Below are 21,822 nucleotides of genomic sequence, written 5' to 3'. Positions count from 1 at the left end.
CCCCCAAGAGCAGCTGGTTACTACATATTACAGGTGCGCTACCTGGTACTATACTGCACCTGGGGAGTAACGTATATGGTGTGTTACCTGGTACCTATATGGCACCTTATTACCGTACCGTAAGATGTCATATCTCGAAAGTCGATACCATATTGTTCGGTGCAAACATGACATTGAAATGAAAAAGACAATTTTTACAGCTGAGGTGGCATAAAAACAGTGCTACTGCGAACGTATAAATCAACACCGTCTATGGTACGGAATACGTCAGCTATATGTTTTCAATTTGTCACAGTGTTTTCTTTCTTGTGCTGGAAACATTTCCAAAGCACTAACAAAAACACACGTGAATAATAGTTTCTCATTATAAACACTATCTACGCGCAAGTTGATATATCTGTTGCTAAATGCTACACAAACACTGGTAAAGTACCAGTCTTAAGAAACACGGGTAAATGCACCAGTTCCTAAATACTAGAAAAAACAGTCATGTTGGAGGTGAAGATATCCCTTGGCCAGGTGCATATACCAAAATGTGCGTTATTCTAATTAATACCTAATATTTGCATAATCAATAAAGACATTACATAGTTCTTTTGTGGTCACTTCATGGTAGAAACTTCATATTGGAGATATATAGGTTTCTTGAGGACAGATGAATACAATGAAATACATCTTATGTCAAGACTCAGGTATATGCAATAATGGGAATACAAGGGACCCAACCCTCCTTGTCTGAAACAAGTTCAACTATCTTATTACCATGTAATTACGTTAATATTGATACTATGAATGGAGTTATGTATCAAACTCGTGTACTTATATCATTCTGAAACTGGATTTTGTGATTTATACCAATCAACTTCTAAAATGTTATGTAAACCCGTTTTTTTTTTTGGGGGGGGGGCGAAATCGCTAAAGGGGGGCGAGGTAGGGGGGCGAGATCACTAGCCGGGGAGGGCGAGATCGCTAGTGATTTCGCCCCGGGGGGGCGAGATCGCTAGTGATTTCGCCCCCGGGGGGGCGAGATCACGGGGGGGCGAGATCGCTGTCACACCGGCCGGATACATACAGATACAGAAGCTAGACTAAGTGTTACGCTGAAGGACTGTTATACCGGCTATATAGATACAGATACAGAAACATCTAGATCTGCAAAGATGACATTCTTATTTGTGCAATACATAATAAAAGAGGACGTCTTATTTTACTGCAAGATGAAAATGATGGTCAAAATTGACAAAAATCAGTTTACAAGAAGTCTGTTTGCCCATGCGTTACAGCTTCGATGAGTCAGACCCCAAAACACTGGCGCAAACAAAATTCCCGAAATTGCCTCGGTGAAAAGTCAGCAGACCAATATGCGTGCAATCATTTGAAGCCTTTCCACATATGTAGGCCGTGCGTACCATACATGCATATGTTTCTTTCTATCGCAGCCAACATGTCAAAGTATGCATATTCATAATCCAGTTTGAAAACGCCTGACTTCTGCCACAACAAAATTTTAAATTGCTTTGGTGAAAAGTCAGCAGACCAATACCGGTGCATTCATGTGAGACCTTTCTATATTATGCTTGTCGCACCTGCCATACGGCCATTTCTTTTTATTGCTGCTGTCAAAATATTCATCTCTATAATACAGCTAAAAACCGTGTGAAAAAATTTAAAATTGCCTCGGTAAAAGCCATCAGACTAATATTTGTGCAGTCATGTAAAACCTTTCCACATATGTGGGTTATTTTTCTATAGCTGTCACGATATGCATATTCATATACTTCACACATGCAAAGTCATTAAACTTTACAAATTTGTCTACCAAGCTAGCAAACCATCGTGTCACTACACATTTGTAAATACTGTCACCACGATAGCATAGTTAAAAACAAACCAATGAAATCATTTGCGAGCTTTCCACATATGTAGGTCCTGCCATGTCATTTTACCGTTGTCGAGATGTTGCATATTTATTAACCAGGCAATTCACACATACAAGAAACGTCTGCAAATTATCTCACTAAGCTTGCTAACCCCCTTGCTACTAGGAAATTTGAAAAATACCGACAGCGCAAAAATGTATAGATCCCCAGACTATGGGTCCAACTGTACAGTTATTTGTACCGTTGTCGAACTGTTGCATATTTATAATTCAGACAATTCGCACATGCCAGAAACGTCTACAAAACCATTTTACCAAGCTTACAAACCCCCTGCCATTAGACATTTGAAAAATACCGATGCCACAGAAATGTCAAACAGCATTGATAAAAAGACCCCAGACGAAACCAATGCAACCATGTGCGAACTCTCCACATATGTGACACATGTACCATACAGTTATTTCATTCTATCGCTGTCGAGATATGCATATTTATTATCCAGACAATCCAAACGCTTTCGCTTGCCGCCGTAATTTCGTTTGTAAAACGAGACCGCCTACATACAGACCTGTCATTCTTGCATATCTTAAATCCTACGTGCAGAATTTCTATATTGAGCTAGTCGCAAATATCATTTTTTCGTTGAACTGAAAACAATTGTTTATACCATTCTCATTTACCAGTAGCGACTGTATATGTCGATATTTCATGTTGCATGTATCTGTAGATAGCTTTGTATCTTTTTTCAATTATGTTATGATATCGCCCACGCGCCTTAAGCAAACAAAACATAAATCTGAATCAATAGATATCGTGCAATGTCATACGACCCAGAGAAAGCAATGTATCTGTTTCAGTCAGACAATATGTACAATGTCTAGCCCATATGCATGTTTGCTTTTCAAAAATACTTTATGTTCTATATGTTTTCGTGCCAGTTGTTTCTGACAGAATACGTAATGTATTGTCAAACTGCATTGATGAAAAATCCCCACGCAGACTAAGATCAAACCATTATCATCATGTGCGAGTGTTCCACATACGTCGGTCTTACCATACAGTTTATTTCATTCAATCTTTGTCGAGCTTGATTTTCCATATATTTTCGTGCCAGTTACTTCTGACGGAATACGTAATGTATTGAACAAATATTTGGCTCCCAAAATGGATAGATATCGCACAGTGCCACGCAAGCCAGAAAAAGCTTGCTTCACACCATATTTACAATGTCTAGCTGTCTTTTGCCTTGCACAAATACTTCATTTTCTATATGTTTTCGTGTCAGTTACTTCTACCAGAATACGTAATGTGTTCTCAAACTGCATTGATGAAAATTCCCTAGACTACGATCAAACCATTGCCAACATGTGCGAGCTTTCCACATATGTCGACCTTACCATACAGTCATTTCATTTTCGATATTCATTTTCTATATTATGTTTTCGTGCCAGCTACTTCTGACGGAATACGTAATGTATTGAACAAATATTCGGCTCACAAATGGATACATATATTGCACATTGCCATACAACCCAGAGAAAGCAAAGTATTTGACGGAATACGTAATGTATTGTCAAACTGCATTGATAAATATTGTTTTTTCATATATTTGTTACATGTATTCTGTTATCAGTCATGTCTGTTATCAGTGACCTGTACCTAGCCCGTCGAGGCATGAGTGTACAATAAAGGTCTTTCATTCATTCATTGATAAAAAGTCCCTAAATCAAGATCAAATCATTGTTACCATGTGCGAGCTTTCCACATATGTCGGTCTTACAGTTTTTCATTCCTTCATTTTCTATATGTTTTCGTGCCAGTTACTTCTGACGGAATACGTAATGTATTGAACAAATATCAGGCCTCCCCTGTGGCTAATTATGCTTGCGGGGAGGATGTGTCTAGGGACGGCCCATCATATCAATCATAGAGGGGGTTAATGTGGCACAATTGGGACGATTTCCCAAGAGGAACGTATCGGAAGAGAGATCTCATGTTTATATCGATGGATTTGTGCTGAAAACGTCCAAGAAAATTGTTGCTCACTGTTTTAGATTGCGTGTGAAAGAAAAGAAGCTACTTTGTTGGTGTGGTGAGGGGGGGGGGGGCGCATAGGTCGTGCAACCGTCGTACGATTTTAATGCCATAGTATTTTCAAGCAAGCCGTGACAGAACAAACCACCGACATGGATTCAAAAGTAGCATTTTGTGCACCAAGACTTTGCAGGAGACCTACATGTTTGTCCTCCAAAATGTCCGAAGTAAGCGATCGTACGACGATCGCACGACCTATGTGACCGCGCTCCTAGAGGCTGGTCACATCCATCGTACGATTGTTGAAGATACTGAATGGTCGTATGCGTTTCGCATAAAATACAGCTGTCTTGTCACACAAAAGACTGTCTTAGATTCTTTTAGGTTGTTGTTTCTGTCATAGCCTTCTCTACAAAACATGTAAACAAAATGCTGCTCTAATTGTCAATCAAAAACCCGTACAAAGTGAAATGTACATTCTTATACGCAGCAACAAAAGGACAATTAAGTAGTTGTGGCGTATAATAGCAGTAATAAATCACGCGATATTAAACACCATGCTAGGATGATAGCCATTAGAGCAAAATTTCCCTAGAGGATAAAAGATTACGCATTATCAATCCCGATATTGCTCCCAATCTACCCTAAAGCATGGCCATGAAATTAAGTCTTCACCGTAAAGAGAAAATTTGCAGCAAAAATTGTAGAGTCCATTCCAAGACACAATGAGGGTTTTTAGGCGATATTTATAATTAGTCTGAATTATTTTGAATAAAAGAATATCTGAGCCACAATAATTAAATTATTAAAAAAAAATGACTGAGAAAGTACTCATATATTTGAATTCCTTTGAATATTTTAGAAACATTTTGAAAGTAACTGTACAAAAATGTCTTTATTTAGAATTATTGTGAAACCTCTGTGTGATTCACATTTACAAATATTTACAAAAAATGGTAAACCTGGCCAAATGGTTAAATTAGTTTATTGCCCCCATAAAAGTAAGCCCTATCGTTGTATCTGTACATTTTTAGATTTCACTGCTGGGCACTGGTGAATCCTTTGTGGTGGGCCATTGTTGCATGGCACCCAACCATACTTTGCAAGAATGTGTGAATTGCTATCTTCCCAGCCCACTGAACCATTTACAAAAAATGGTAGAAAATGGTAGAAAATGGTAAATAATGGTAGAATGCTGTTATCATTATTTAGAAACCATTAGAAGTATCCAATTCCACACGATGAATATTTCCAAAGTTTTACAGGACCAGGGAAATATTTATAAAGTTGAAACAGTGTTACAAATATTTCTGAAGTATCAAATGTCCTAGACATATAATTACAAAACTTTAAAATCAATTCTAAACAGTGTCCACAAACATCCGCATGGTGTCTTGGAATGGACTCTATTGACATTGATATTTTAAAATAACGCATTATTTATATGTCTATTGTAACGATAAGGTAATAATTTGTTTATGTATCATTGCTTTAAAGGAACGTTTTATTCAACGTCAACTTAAAGAGGAAGGTTTTAACAATTAAATAATTAATACATGTAACATGTACTATGTTACTACTAGTATCTGATACATTACAATTGAGGATAGCGATACACTATTGATATCACTTCTCTTTTACTACTGATCTTATATCTTATGGCAAATTTTATAGATAGCGTAGAGATAGAGATGTTCGCTTTTCTGGCGTTTTGACTATTTTGGGATTGAGCCAGCTTTTCCAGTCTATATCCGCGGTGTAGCATTCCAAAATTAAATGTACGGTAGTGGCAATTTGGTCTTGCGGTTTGGGTTGTTGACTTAGAACCTAAAGGTTCAGGGTTCGAATCCGTAGTCGGCTCCAATGTTCCACACCTATTTTCTCACTTGATTAAGTGAAAATGAGTAACTAGCCTTGGTTAGGAACCTCTCGTTTGGGACGTAAAGTTGGAGCTGGCGTGTTCAAGCACGTTTACTTAAAGCACCCACTACACCACACTTTAACAGTAGAGGTCCTTCCTGGAGTGAGTAGATCAACCTTTTAGCCCAGATTATGCAGCTTGTACGTACTGTAAAAATGGTGTGTTACGCCTAATTATAAAAAGGGCGGTTATACCACGTACACATACAAAAAATAAAAATGTGCTCCATTCCCATAGCGTATTAGGAATATTCGGGGAACAAATTTGGAATATTTAGCACAGATCTAGAGTGCTATACAGAGTGCATTAGTTATACAAAACGGCAAACGTTCAGCAACACAGAGCGACAATCCGTCCCGTTTTGGCTCATATCGCCTGATCTAAGTATGGACGCAACCATTCATCAATTGCCGTCCCGTGGGAGGGGTGTCTGGGAGCCGTGCTGCCGTCCTCTTTCATCCCGAACTGTTGATTTGGCTAAAATCTATATTATCCCTCACGGACGGCGTGTATCCATTAACCTAGATTCTAACGGGACACGTAAGTAACAAAATTACAAGACTTTTTGTCTGGGAGTCGCCAAGAGACAGGGAAGTGAAGATAGTCCTTCTCAAGATAATTGTGATAAGTGCAAACATATAACATACATATCTCTTACATACGATTTTTTTATCAAACGGATTTGCATTACCTAATCTTTATGATTTCTGTATGGTTTTTACAGTCTTCTGTTTTTTTTACAAATGTTTGGAATATTTCAAATACCTTTGTTTGAATTTCTAAAAATATTTTAATGATAATATATTTCTATTTTCCAAAGTATTTGTAATCACTTTCAACATTGAATTTCATAGTTTTTTTTATCATTATTCATTTCAAATTCATAGTTTTTGACGACGCAACGTTTCTTAAGCAAGAAATGAGGACAGTAACATTTAAAGTACTTGAATGTGGCAGTGACAGTAGCTCTACGCCGTTAAACAACACAAATAGTGGTAAAACGTCTTTTGTTCAGATTGGATGGTTTTTAATCCCATAAAGGCAGATAAACCGAGAACTAATTCCAGCTTCTATAGTGTCTATGGCCAGGCAATCATACGTTTACAACGGATTTCCTCGATCACGTGATCCAATTTGAAAGCAGCCTCATTCCATGGTGGTACCTAAGTATCAGCTAATGCCTACAATAGGCCATAAAATTGCGTTTTTATGACCTAGATCATAAAGTGGTACTTTTCGTCTCGGGGGAAAGGGTCACAAACCGCTGTGCCTGACCGTGGAATGAACCCGAGGATGTATATTTATAAAAGTTAGACATCCAGGTAAATAATATTTAGATACAATTCAATCTCTACAACTGGATAAAAAACGGAAATTTACTTTCGGACATTTCGAGTTACATCCAACACTATTCTTCAGTGCCACTAGAATGAACTGGTAGAACAATTCAATGCAAGTAAAGCTAACTAGAAAGACTGGTTGAACGACTGATTCTTAAGAATCGTAATGTAAAAACTCGAGAATTTTTGTTGGATCTTTAACTAAAGACAGAGTCCATACTCCCAACAGAACTAAAGTTATACACGTCTGCTACACGCCAATGCACGAAATATAATCTTTAACCAAACCTTTAAAGTATGCGAAAATGTTGCATTTTCTTACTGAAAGCATGTCGATTTATGTATAACTTACATCTGCTGACTTTTAAAAGATATTTAGTGTAGTGCACTCTCTTGACGGTGGGTGGTATCGGCTTCTAACGACCTTTGACAAACTCCTCATAGGATTAATAGAAATTCAAACTATACACATCAAAAGAACAAGGCGCCATTCTGGAGGGAGGGTCACGAACGCTATGCCTGACCGTGAGATGAACCCGGTACTGAAGTGTACAGATGTACGTTAATCGGCGATATTGCACGATGTGGGTAATCAGGGAAGCGTGAAGTGCCGATAACAGTTAAGGTACGGATTAACTACCCAGTTGCTATGCAGCCATAACGAACGCCAACCCCTCTCATTCACCGTTTCATCATCTCATTCCATGAGATTACCACTTTATCCACGATAACTTAGTCTCCCCATACATCAAAGGCAAGCAGCTTAGCTCTATGTGTTATTTACGTGAATAATGTAGCAAAGGAAAAGAGGAATGGTTCCCAAACTTTAAGAGGCATGAGCTTGGATTTATTTTACATTTGGCGTGATTGCTTACATGTTTACGTCTTTAAGTTATAGCCTTTTTACGTCTTAGAAAGTGCCCATTTGCAAGTCTACGATGCAGTTTTCGCTCCTTTATTTCTGTTCTGGATCCATTATGGTCTAACTGTAATGAACGAGCGTGATCTGTTCATTACTCAAACGGCGAAAATAGCGGCGACTTCCGATTAGTCTTAATTGTACAATATTGATCTGTAACTACTATAGTCTAGATGGTGACGCGGATTACTTTGAACAGCTAAATGAACCTTCTTGGCCCTTGCATGACCTATGTCAGCGACGTCCCTGTTGCATAGGTCACATAGGTCGTGCGATCGTCGTACGATCGGTAACATCGGGCATTTTTGGAGGACATGTACAGCTCAGTATCCTGCAGAATTCAGCTATCTGGGTACAAAAAAAAGGCTATTTTGGATCCATGTCGGTGGTTGGTTCTGTCACGACCTGCTGGAAAATCCTATGGCGTCAAAATCGCACGACCTGCATGACCGCGCGCCCTTCACCGGTAGCAGCCTCTCAGTCTATCTCATGGTTCCAGTTAGTTGGTAAATGGGAGACCTTAGTTTAATCCTGGAGAGGGCATCGCGGTTGGGACTGCATCCGCCTTTCGGAAGGGACTTAAAATGGGGGTACTCCGAGGAGGTGCCTTGAGCACGTTGATACTAAAAGGGAAGGACTAGCAACCCTCCCTGTCCCGTTTGTCACTAAGCGCTACAGTGGTCCAAACGAACGACTATATCTTGTTGCGAGTGCGTTTGTCAATCCATACACATTGACCAAAGACTGATATTTAATGTAAAAAGAAAACATTATTGATAAATTTGATCTTACATCATTGACAATTACCTACCACAGGCATTTGTCAAGAAGGTACTGATTACTATTGCATTTAACACTTGCATCAGAGATAGTTAGTTGTCCAATTGTACAACTTCAACGTGATAATGTTTTCTAAACATGCACCATGCCCTCGGACGGATTTGCTTTGAAGAGAAATGGAAAATAAGAGATTCGTATCTTCCTTTGATCCCGAAATGTGTGTAAGAATTGAAATCTTTCACTCCTAACTTGTCCTATCTATCATAAAAGCCTGCTGTGATTATCAATGGGCGGATTGCAAGACGAATGTACATCATTACCTGGGGCACGCTTTTCTAGACGTTAATCACAAGTTATATCTATTCAAGCTGTTGAACACTGGTTGTATCTAAGGTAGCACTTCATCTTTGTTACCTTGACCCATCCCTTGAATATTTCATACGACTAGCGCTGTTTTCTAAAAGTCAGTGAGGTGTCAAGCTGAAAGAAGGCAAGGCGTGTGTTATCGTATGGGAGTCTTACGAAGTTTGTACCAAGCTTAACAAGAGTTTAAAGATTTTAAACCTACGTTAGATATTCAGAGTTTGTCGTGTGTCTTTTTTGATAGTTTATTGATTATTCAAATAAGGTTTGATTAACATGAAATTGTCCATTGATAACTTTTTCATAGTGAATGTGGCTAGCATATGGGAAATATAAGCTGAATGATAAGCCCCCAAAACATAAACAGAAATACAAGATAAAAGAAACCTCCCCGAGGAATAGTAGCCTCTTCTATTGACCCCATGACCTGGAATGTCTTTCATATCTGATAAAGTACCTCCTGTCACTCTTACATGTCTGATATTTACAGTGACACCATCCTCCCACTCACGACCACTCTACAAACAGTGAATTTAGATAACTACAAACACATACGAGCACAAGCATTCAGAAATACCGAGAACAAAACCTACCTACACGGAGGCAAAAAGGGACCTCTAAAGTGTAACAACCGTAACTTTAAAACGAATCGTCGTTTGTACAGCGACTTTAACCTTTTTCCTTTAAAAGTCGCTGATGCCCAAAGCTTAAGGCCAGCCTAACAAAGCAATTGCAAACGCCATTCAGTTTAATTCGCAGTGCAGACCTCTGACATTTACAAAGGTCTAGTACTATGTTTACCTCAGCTCACTGCTTTGAACGTTATATAGACGGTTGAACAAACCGCACCGAAACTTCATCCTGACATCTTTATCACCTACCCCTTACCCCAGAGACCTGTATATTATAGATTTCTGTGCTTAATTTGCCCAGACAGGAGGAAGAAAGCCCCAAAGCTGCAATCGTCCCGCCTTATTAACAATCCATCTAAGAACGTCGCGTCGTAAAGGCGGTGTGTTTACTTGTGCTGTGTCAGCTTGTGCCGCCCGCGAGAGAATTTTATGGCAAAATCGATTCTTAACCTTTTCTGGTATCACGGCGAAAGTGCGAACAACAATATCGATCTGCGATCTCTCTTTTTCACATTCGTTATCTAAGTGTAACCTTTAAAAAGTGTCAGAGGACAAAAATCGTAAAAGATTTAAAGACGTAGATTGTTGAATCGTACATGTATGAATGATAAAACAGATGTTGGTTCTCCAAAACGTATTGCCCTTTAAGTATCAAAAATATAGATATTCCATCTCTAATTTTCATATTCAGTTCATATTTGCCTAAGTACAACCTTTAGAAAGTGTCAGAGGACAAAAACCGTAAAAAAATTCAGTAGTAGATGGTTGAATCGTATGCATGATGAAACTAGATGTTGGTTTTCCAAAACGTGTTGCCGTGAGTGTTGCGTCGACAATATAGATCTGCGATATCTGATTTTCACATTCAGTTTTTCTTTTTACCTAAGTGCAACCTTTAAAAGTGTCAGAGGACAAAAGCCGAAAAAATCAAAGACGTAGATCGTTGAATCGTATGAGTGGTAAAACTGGTTCTCCAAAACGTGTTACCGTAAAAGTGGTATCTCACTGCACTTGGGGTACCGGTGCGGCACTGCGGAGTTCGAAAGATTACTCGAACGAATTTCAGAGATAAAGAACAAATTTTCTTACGTTTTGTGTATTTTGTTGTCTTCTTAGTCATACTCTACGTATTGCACTATATCTGATTGTAAAAAAAAATTAAAAAAAATCGGCGAAAATAACACAACAGTGCCGCAGTGAACGAACCCCGCAGTGCCGCACCGGCACCTCAATTGCAGTGAGATACCACTTTAAGGTGACCCCAGAGGTGTTGTACTCGATATGATTTATATTGATTGGATATCCGTGTACTGGAGGGATACTCTGGGCGATTTTAAACTACCTTGCCCCAGATAACATTCCAGTTTTATATCTGGATCGATGGATCTCTGTAACACCACACTTTAATCAATACTCAATGCAAATTTCCTTGTTTCAAAGTTATACTCTTCATCAATATTGTATAGCTTAGATCTTAGAGCTTACATGCATACACATTGCGTATTATACTAGATTACTGTAAACTAGCCAGTTAAGTCTTATAGAACGCTTTGACGTACAGTAAAGGTTGATTCTATGTGTAGATAGTACATTGATTAGTCTAACTTGTTAGTAGTCTCATACAACACTTTGCCATACATTGTACATATTGCAATTGTTGCGCGATCAACATTGACTTGACGCCATGTTTCCAGACACAAAGCATGTTCTATTGGAAACAAAAAAAGACGTTATTCCGAAATCGGTACCATGTCAATTTAGGAAATGCTGAGTGTAAAAAAAAGACAATTCAGCCTTTTGTAATGTACTGCAAGAGTTTTTAGTGTCAATAATGTCAATGCCAATAAACCAAACCATTTCATTATTTTAGTATTGGTCAGTACATAATCAAGTTAACTTAACTTTCCTAGAGCTAACCCCATACGCCAATGACAATACGACATTGACTTTCTGTTGAACGGATTAAATAGACCATGTTCACGCCACACGGGTAAGCTCTCGCCGGTAATACTTTGATTTATGAAGACTGATAAAATCTAGAGCTGAATCTCAATGTCAGTCATGTAAATCCTTTAACACTAGTCACGAGACATGTATATTATTTCGTCGATCCCAAATGTGTGACTCTTATTGATCAGTGACAAAGGGAAACCTCTGATTCTGACGGGTAGAGAAATCACAAGATAAAAACTAGAAAGGCAACATTTTCGTAAAAATGAAGAATGTTTTCCCTGTAGTCTTTTTGTCAAGCTTCTCGGACACAATACTATACGAGGGGGGTTCAATAAGTTCTTTGCCTCACCAAGAAATAACAAGCACAACTCAGATTTTCAGGCACAACTTCATAGTATGAAGTCTTTTATCAATATCCTCCAAATTACAAATCATTGGAGTCATTACTTTCCAGGCATTCGTTTTTTCTAAATTAGAAGGTAAGTGGGGAGAAAAAGAAGGGTGAAGTGTGATCAGACAATTTGACCTCACACCTCAGGTTGCAGATCAATTGTCCACCTTTTTTTTTCGTTATCCCTTACCTAACGTTACTGGGTGTCGCCTGCAACATGATGATCACAATAATTTGAATTTTGGTACACATTTATATAAGACTTTATACATGTACGTGGGGTTATCAATAAGTCCCCGACTTTACCGAGAAAAAATAAGCACAGCTCAGATTTCGAAGCATAGATGTCAAGTATAAAGTCTTATATAAATATGTACCAAAATTCAAATTAGTGTGATCATTACTTTGCAGGCGACACCCAGTAACGTTAGGTGAGGGAGAGGGAAAAAAACGTGGACAATTGACCTGACCTGAGTGTGTGGGTCAATTTGCGCTGCTGAGAAGTTATAAACCCAATTCTTTTTGCTTGAAATAGGAAGAGAATCATTATCAAACATTTTGACAACGTCTTTTGTTAATTTATGGCATGGGAAACTAGACCCACACATGTCTGATCACAATTCACACAACTTTTTTCTCGCCACTTACCTTCTAATTTAGGAAAAACGAATGCCTGGAAAGTAATGACTCCAATGATTTGAAATTTGGAGGATATTGATAAAAGACTTCATACTATGAAGTTGTGCCTGAAAATCTGAGTTGTGCTTGTTATTTCTTGGTGAGGCAAAGAACTTATTGAACCCCCCTCGTACAATGATTTTCGTGCAATAGTATTGTGTGCATGTAAAATTCTTTGAAAAGAGCCCCATTTACTCATGCTTGCTTCTTACCCAGGTCATCAACATAACTATATTGTACCAGATGACTCGTCTGGCTTGGCTTCTGTCGACCCTACATCTACATGTACTTGGTTTTTTAAAGTGATTATGTCACTACAGTTCTAAGCCCTGATTGGTTAATGACAGAAGAGAGAACACAGCAACAACAAGTGCACACCAGCAACAACGATATGTTTTGCCTATCAGGGAAACACAGTTATGTAATATCAGGAAGGCAAAGATCATTAAACAGAGAGTCTGACAATAGTTTTATGTATTGCAGTTGTGCTTTCAATGATGTTAAGTTCTCAGACGATATGGGTTTAGTGTATTTCTTTCTAGTGTTTTGTTGTTCCTGTGTTAGTTTCTCTTCGAGATGTTTCCATGTTTGCATGTGACTTGGATGTTTAGTCATCAGCTTAGTGTAAAAGCACCCCATTAGTGAGAGATGATTCTGCATTGGAAGAAAGATTTTTGATGTTCCATTTGGATTCATCATTGACTGCGTATACTTCATAAATGGGACTACACCCAAGGACACACGCTCTCTCTCTCTCTCTCCGTGAACCAGGCTTCAACAACAATCTTTGATTTATCGAACCTACATCTCGACCATGCTGGAAGATGGTTCTTTGAGCATCAACCGAACGTAATGAAATCAATCCGTCTTCCTTTGGCTGGGCTCGTGGTTCGTTTGTTCAAGGACATCGAGTCTGATCCTCGGCCTATCCCTTTCGATAGTTTTAGCCCGTTCATGCGTCGTTTAAATCCATTCATACGTTCTCTGTAATTCTCTCAACTCATAATGGTAGATTCTAATGATGCTAACTCTAGCAGCTTGCTATAGAATTCATAACCACCGTGCTTTGCACTTTTCCATATTGATCAATTGATAAGGTTACGTGGCTTTGACAAGAAACACAGGATCCATATACTGCAATAAAATCCTAAAAATCCAATTGCCATGTACGTTAGACATCCATGTTAACACAATTTTAAGGTAATTCAATTTCTACAACTGGATTGAAGAAAATCTATATGTTGATAGATTTATTAGGATTCGATGTAATCTTGCAGGTCGATTTGAACTGCTCATAAATACAAAACGGTTCAAACAAATAAACAAAAGAAAATAAAACACTGAAGGCGTAAAAAAATGCATCTAAACACCACTCATGTAGTACCCTTATTGCACATAACACACATATGGGACGCCAAATCCCCCCAACAGGTATAAAAGCTTTCAGCTCGGAATCCCCTGCCAGATAAATCAGCCAATTTGGCGTTATCCCGTACTCTGCCGGCTCCTGGCGTGTTGATTTTTAGAATAGCTGTTCCCCCAACACGTCCATTTGTAAAGATAAATGTCATTGTAGAGATAATGGCCAACCTTTGCAGTGCCGCATTGAAGGCCACTTCTATTTATTAGTGCCAGTTTGGTGTCGACATTATCATATTTACAATTCCTTTCATTTTAAGATATAGAGATCATTAAGAACCCTAAAGTTATGAATGTTATTAGTATTGAACACCGCCCTTTGGTCGGTGACGTGTTGATATGATTATGTTGCTTGGAGTTTATGAAAATAAATGATCTGGTCTGTTTTGATAAATTTGCTTAACTCCATTCAGGGAACGGTACTATGTATAACGCGTTAACGTGTAATGCGTATGGCAATGGACTACATTGCCGGTGTATGATATTGTCATTGGTTCGACCTTATTCGACCAACTAAGTCCATCGTAAGGATAAATGGTCTACTACTTTTGTCGTATTTTCTCAAATGATTATAGTATTGTAAAGCCAAATCGTGTGATGTCCATAACAAATATCGTATGCCCTTTTATACATTGTGCATTTTAAGTGCATTTTCGGTCAGTTACAGATGCGCCAGCGTCATGATGGTATACCAGCCTCCTGGAAGCATGAAGGAGAAAGAAACAAACACGACTGCAACACAATACTATCAGAAAATGGAACAGACTGTCATCAAGGTTAGTAGGGCCTACTTTATTAGGTTGCCTTCATGCATTATCAAAAGTTGCGAAATGTGGCAACATAGATAAAAAAGAAAAGGTCTCAAATCTGCGTGAAAAAAAGTTATTCATTATTGTGAATTTTTAAACTATTTTCTGTTTCTGCGTTCTTTGTCTTCATGGGGAATTTTATACCCGGATTAAGCCAACGGTACCAACTTTGGACCGGGGCCAAACCAGCGTTTTCATCCTGCAAGTCTCCAATTGCACCATTTTCTACACGTGTATCAAGACGAAAAGTCGTTTTACCAGTTGGCTACATACACAAACACTGTATTCTTGCCAAAGGCTAAAGGATTCACCACATCTTTATTGGAATGTCGTTTCTTTACAAACGACAATAAATACACATTGCGCGCTACAGAAGAGTTATCCCCTCACTTTTCCACATGTCAACGTGTTGACCTTTTCGCGACAAATGGCGCTATAAAGCGGAATGATTCCACCCAAGGAGCGATGACTCTCCAGACAACACGCCAAAAATCAATAAAATCACGCTTAGCTTGCAATCTTTGGTTATGATTACAAATTTGTATACGGCACGCATGTGGCAGCAAACAAAGAGGTGGTATCCATTTCCGTGGGAGAGAAAATCAATGTTGAAAGACAGTTTAAAGTTATTATCGTTACGGAAAGGTGCAGGTTACAGCCGGTGGGATTTAAAGACCTGCAAATCGGTTACGATGCACCTTTCAACTATTGGAAAACCGTTGAAATACGAAATAAATACTAAAAGCCATATAGTAAACGGCAAGATTTACAATCAAACTCATTCAAATTCAAGAAGCACTGTGTGTCTTTGCATAATATCGAAATCTATTATCGTGTACGTTTATGTTAATAATGTAGATTAATCTTCGAGTAGACGTTTGTTTGTTTGTTTTATTTGGATCTCCATTAGCGGTACCACCGAAGTGGTACCGCTATTCTTCCTGGAGTCCGGCAAATATAGGTATATACAATAAAAACGAACATAATCAACAAAACTTATACACTTGGTAAACAGAACAGTAACAAAATTAACTGAGGCAACTTAAATTGAACGTGAGAGGTCAGAGGTCGAAATAAAACGTCAGAATTATCTTCTGGTATTTGTATGCAGAAAATAAATGGAAATAATGATTAACAAAACATAATAGACTTGAGTAAAATTAATATGCAGCTGGAAGTATGTCCAAAATAAAGTAGTCGTAACGGTAAGGAATGATATAACATAAAACATTGACTAATGTATTTACAAAAGAACAGAATAATGCTGCTGAATAGAATACATGTAACGTTAATAGAAAAGTGTCATGTTATCTTATCTTGCACCATGAATATACTAAAGAACAAAAAAAAAAAACGTTGACATAGAAGACAGTATTCTGATATATCATAACGTTTTCAACTACCGGGATTTCCTCATTATGCAGAATCTGCGACATTTCGTTAAAAGAGGAAAGGAAACCCAACAGTTGTAAAAGTAATACTTTATAGTTGATTGGACATTAGTTGTATGTTCTTGATTACGTTATACAAACTTGGAACGACCAGGGCTTAAAACACTTTTTCTGCATACCTGCATTGGTGCAGGTAATATTGGAAATTACCTGCACCAGACAAATTTTACCTGCACCACTCTGAATTTAGGAAGTATGGATCTTACTAAAATTGTTCAGGAACCATTGCTATCTTTTCTTTTAAACTTTATAGGTATTAACAGTAAATGCAGCTAATAACAATCCATATACACCTCCATCATAATACATTTATGTACAAAACACAGTACATGGGCCAGTGCAGATTAGGTGCAGGTAGACACCAGAAATACCTGCACAGCTCCAATTTTACCTGTACCAACCTGAATATGCATGTGGTATTTCGAGCCCTGAACGAGCATATCACAACTGCGCTCACAGTGACGTCCTTACCGGAACAAATAAGATAAGAACCCCACTAGAGATCCAAAGATTACGACTCTCACGTATCACATGAGACACCGGGTACATAATATCACGACTCTCATGTATCACATGGGGCACCGGGTACGTAATACCACTTAACTTATCATTTCTCAAGGTCATCGGCGAACTTGGGATTGCGGAAGGGATGTGCGATCCGTTTCACAACAGTAAGATAAGAAATGCATTAAAAACAGAGAGTTGCATAGATATGAAAGTTTATTTAAGAGGTTCTTTTCTGTAACTACACTTCGTCTCTTGAGGGAAATAGGTGCCGAAAAACCGGGAACAAGATTGTGATAAGGTTTTGAGATAAACCTTTTGGATTAAGTTCATTCTATCGCTGGACTAGAAGCAGGTATAAAGGAAGTCACATTGCCGTGGTTTAAAACCACAACGCTTTGAGTGCAAAGATAGACTGTTGTACCGATTTGTACCGGTACCATTGCATGCTATGTCTTAATGGCTGGTAAATAAAATTTAACATTCGAAAAGATAATTCTAGCATAAAACCAAACGTCTAATGACCATGGCTCCAAATTGAAAAAAACTATGCATCTTTAGATTATTTGTATTACCTTTCAATCTTTATTCATCAAATCAACATTGCAGATTACACTCGGACAGTAGCACCTCAATATCGATGATTTTACAAATCATTATAAAATCACACACACAATAGACTATACATTATAGACAATGCAGTACAATGACAGACTTAAAACATGCACTTATGCGCCAGTCATGCATTTGTTGTAAAGTCTCATTGTGTAGTGTAGGAAGGAGTTGTGCAGTCTATTGGTCCTTACTTTCGGGGCAAAATGACCGATTTCATGTACAAGACTTACTAATACATATATGTGCACGAAGTCGCCTGTCACAAACTTGGTATGTATGACGTGTTCCCTCCTCCGCACGAACTTGTCGGGTCCTTGATGTTGATAATTGGTAATCTGCATGCAGACGACCGGAGAACTCCCCCTGCACTTGTCAGAAATCCTCCAGGAAAATTACCAGACAAGCCTTTGACGTCGGCCCGAGATTGGGAGAGTGAAGCAGACTGTACGGGATTACTGTACTGTATTACCCTTATTTTCTACCTTGCTGAAGCTGAAACTTCCATGAATGCAAAATCTACATGAGAGACCCTGGTGCTGATTGCACCGCCAACCCCATACATGTACATACACAGGGAAGGACTAGTAGGTTTGATCCGCTCACACTAGGATAGACCCTATACTCTTATCAATACTGCACTGTATTACTCTTATTTTCTACCTTGTTGAAGCAGCATCTTCCATGAATGCAAAATTTACACGAGAGACTCTGGTGCTGATTGCACCGCCAACCCCATACATGTACATACACAGGGAAGGACTAGTAGGTTTGATCCGCTCACACTAGGATAGACCCTATACTCTTATCAATACTGCACTGTATTACTCTTATTTTCTACCTTGTTGAAGCAGAATCTTCCAAGAATGCAAAATCTACATGAGAGGCCCTGGTGCTGATTACACCGCCAACACCATACATGTACATACACAGGGAAGGACTAGTAGGTTTGATCCGCTCACACTAGGATATACCCTATACTCTTATCAATACTGCACTGTATTACTCTTATTTTCTACCTTGTTGAAGCAGCGTCTTTCATGAATGCAAAATCTACATGAGAGAACCTGGCGCTGATTGCATAAAGGAAGAACTACTAGGTTTGATCCACTCACACCAGGATGGACCTTACTGTTATCCATACTGTACTGTTACAGTATTACCCTTATTTTCTACTTTGCTGAAGCAGCATCTTCCATGAATGCAAAGTCAACATGAGAGACCCTGGTGCTGATTGCAACGCAAACATGTACATACACAAGGAAGGACTAGTAAGTTTTATCCACTCAAACTATGATGGACCCTACTTTTATAATTTTTTTTTCTATTTGCTTTGGACAGACGAGGACGATGTGGCACTGCACTCAAGTTTTGTAACTTATATTAACAATGCCACATACACGGTACAGACAGAAGGAAAGTCGTGTTAAGTGTCTTTCCCAAGGGCACAACGTCGGGGGCACGGTGGGAATCGAACTCAGGACCCATAGATTCCGAGCCGAACGCTCTACCAGTTACGCCACGCCCGACGCCACATACTTTTATCATTACGTGTAGTGAGTTCTTTGACATGGTGTAGTTCTTCTCCATACTGAAATTGCTTTGACTGCAAAATCTACATGTCATGAGAGACCCTGGTGCTGATTGCACAGCAAACACCATACATACATAAGGAAGGACCAGTAGGTTCCATCCACTCAAACCACGATGAACCCTACTTTTATCATTACGTGTAGTGAGTTCTTTGACATGGCGGGGTTCTCCTCAAATATTGGAAATTCGGTGCAACGTTCAATCCATAGGATAGTGGCTCAATGTACAGAAAACCTCTAAGTATACTTGAGGTTGAGATTCTAACCTATAACATTGTGTTGCATAAGCAGAACTGTTATCAAATAAGCTTAAACCAATACATGCGTATCCCACTCTCAACGGAGAGCTCATTTAGAGTCTTACTTTTATGGAGTACTCTCCAGACGAGTGAGGACAGCTTTGTTGAAACCATCATTGGCAATGTCGTACAGAATATTAGAGCACCATTATTTCATTAGTGCACCGCATCATGAACTGTAACGTTGTTTCCAACAACTATCTCCGGCGCCATCATCAAGCTCACCCAGACTCACTAACATACACATGTCTATTTATGGCATTGTTGGATGTCCATAAAAAAGAAACTTTTAGAATCCCTTTGTACAGAAGTTTTTAACACCAAAACCTGCATGGCGCCAGTTGGGTTTATAGCCGGCAATGCGATGCAAACTTCATCTTCTACCAATGGCAACTTGTTCCATTCATGGTTACTGCCTTCCATCTATACACTTAAGCCGACTGCAATGACCGGATAAGAAGACGAGTGAGGCGATACTATTAACGTTGAAAGGTAAAGCTATAATCTTTTCCTAGTACGAGCTCTAATGCTTCTTATAGACTCAAGTACACTACGGAGGTGTCCCCTTTTATGTACGCTGAGTGCTGGAGGCGGAATCCTAGAAATGTTCCGGCGGATTCCCAGCTGTATTAGGTTCTTTTAAAGCCGGTCTTTTGGTAAAGATAAAATGTACCCGAGGCAAGAACCCTTCTGAATGAGGTACACGGGTACTTAGGACTAGGGAATGGCCTGGCGGAGAAGATAAGGCAATAACCAGTACACCAAAGCGTTCACTGGAGTAATAGGAACAGGATCAAGAAGTTCTTATTCGCAGGAATTGAAATCAAGTAGAATGAAGGAGGGCTGTAAACTTGTAGATGTCGCCAAGCGAAACAACGGAATTAGACTATAGATCAGACAATGAAACTGGATGAGCACTAGCGCACAACGTGAACGAAATTGCTTCAAATCAATCGCGAGCTCGGGGATACAGAGAAAGGCTCTTCGATAGGATATAGACCAACTGGCGTGTAGCAAAGGCAGTTCAAGTACACTGTTGTTCACTCGCCAAATCCTTTGGCATGGGAGGATTGAAGCGCGGGTGCAATGTGCCATCAAGTACAAAATTGTATTGGAGAGCTCATTTTGGAACACAGGATAACACGGGCTTTTCTGGCGTTAAGGAAAAGTGTACTTAACGTTGGTGTTTATGCTATGGATGCGTAAGATTCGATGTCCTTTTATTTTCTGCCATGATTATACAGAAAATTATAAAACAACACAAATACGTGTGTTGCTTATGGTACAGCTGCAATCGGGGTGAAGGTTTTCCATCGTAGAATATTTTGCGAGGTTTTGACAAAATAGAGCGCTGACAAGAATCTGCCTTTTTTGTCAGAAGACAAACGCACGACACTTTCTCGACTCTTAAGAACACGGTTCTGTAAACAGCACTGTAGTGTTGTTTCTCAAATGTTATTGGACTGTAAGTTGTAGATGCTATTTGTATGTGAGGGAGGGCAACTTTTAAAGGTCACTATGAACCTATTTTCCCCTCCCCATCACTTTGTGATGAATTCCCCCATCACTTTGTGATGAATTCAAATGAACTAACAAACAAATATGCCATGTGGGTTGTGTAGCAGGGACCTGGGTAACAAGAAGTGCTGGCAATGAAGATTCGACAGGGTCAGGCTCTAGTTCATTTGCAGTTACTAGGCAAACTTCCCGCACTTTAGATGGAGCGCGTACTCATCAGAGACCCACAAAAAGTTGTGGAACTACCACTTAATAGAAGTCGTTGACCTTACTCGTGGAATCCATTGGCATTTGAATGGCGCCCTCGACAACTTTCAGTAATATCTTACAGCAATAAACGAAGAAGATTACCAAAGTGCCCAGTCGAACTACTACCGGGGACTGACTCAACTTGGCTTTGAAGATTCTGTTTTTATACAAAAATCAATACCTTTCAAGCGAACCGTTCAATATTGTACTTTGGAAGTCACCCCCAACGAATAGTCCCACTCCTTTGTAAGTTCCAACTGCCTTGTTTACGACTTATGCAATACTGTCGTTCAATATGGCTGACAAGTTATCGGTTCTTCAATGCCCCGGAACCTACTGAAAAAGTCTGCAAAAGGACTTTGCTGGTCTATAAACGGATTTGAAGGCGGCTGAATTTGTATTGTTAGTCATATTATATTTTTACATTGCTAGTATACAGTTCACATATAGTACTTCCTTTAGTGCGATTTCTTTTGCA

This window comes from Branchiostoma floridae, chromosome 17 (assembly GCF_000003815.2).
Source record: "Branchiostoma floridae strain S238N-H82 chromosome 17, Bfl_VNyyK, whole genome shotgun sequence".
In the NCBI taxonomy this organism is placed as follows: domain Eukaryota; kingdom Metazoa; phylum Chordata; class Leptocardii; order Amphioxiformes; family Branchiostomatidae; genus Branchiostoma; species Branchiostoma floridae.
This window is presented reverse-complemented; position numbering follows the sequence as displayed.